General features: G+C 44.3%; 1 pseudogene; it reads left to right on the forward strand.

Annotated features, from left to right (window-relative positions):
• Positions 1-313: 313 nt before the first annotated feature.
• On the forward strand, positions 314-470 carry LOC137359293 (U2 spliceosomal RNA; annotated as a pseudogene).
• The last annotated feature ends 472 nt before the right edge of the window (positions 471-942 follow it).

Here is a 942-nt window from a genome sequence, read left to right on the forward strand (position 1 = left end):
GTGCTGAGGCACGCACTAAAGCTTGGGGCAGCCGCAGCAAAGGCTCAATGGGGAAAGACTACAGTGTAAGGTCCCCCCACCAAGCTGAACTGAGGTTCTGGATAAATGGGAAACCCCTCGAACTGTATCGTTGATATTTTCATTTACTGTAAATATGAAACTGTAATTGGCATTACAAGAGTGAAATGGAAGAGTTGTGAAGAAACTCATGATAGTATTGAAGGAAACTGATCTCCCGAGCAATGTTTGTATTTTTTGGTGCTGTTTGAAACTGTCTGGCAATGTAATTTTTGCAGATTTTTATGAATAAAGTATATTTTGGAAATAAAAATAAAAGATATCTGTTCTTATCAGTTTAATATCTGATACGTCCCCTATCTGGGGCCCAAATATTAAATTGATTTTTGGGACAGGGAAATGGAACAGGGGCTTGCCCCGTCCACTCCATGCATCCACCTGGTGAAAAAAAAAATTAACAAAAAAGTTTGCGGCTCAAAGAGTGAGAAAAAAGGAATGTAGTGGTAGTAGGAGACAGCATAGTGAGGTGGATTGACTCTGTTCTCTGCAGCAAAGAGCAAGAGGCCAGACGGCTGTGTTGCCTGCCGGTGCCAGGATTCAGGACGTCTGCTCAGGGCTGGAGAGAAACATAAAATGGGAGGGGGAGGAGCAAGTTGTCGTGGTCCATGTCGGTACCAACGACATAGGCAGGACAAGGATAGAGGTTCTGCATAGTCAGTATGAGGAACGAGGCGGCAAATTAAGTAGGAGAACCTCAAAGGTCATCATCTCTGGATTATTACCTGAGCCATGTGCAAATTGGCATAGGACAAATAAGATTAGAAAAATTAATGCGTGGCTCAAAGACTGGTGTGGTAGTAGTGGGTTCTGGTTCGTGGGGCATTGGCACCAGTACTGGGGAAAGAGGTGGCTGTCCCATTGGGA

The sequence above is a fragment of the Heterodontus francisci genome, unplaced genomic scaffold (genome assembly GCF_036365525.1).
Source record: "Heterodontus francisci isolate sHetFra1 unplaced genomic scaffold, sHetFra1.hap1 HAP1_SCAFFOLD_146, whole genome shotgun sequence".
NCBI classification, from domain to species: Eukaryota; Metazoa; Chordata; class Chondrichthyes; order Heterodontiformes; family Heterodontidae; genus Heterodontus; species Heterodontus francisci.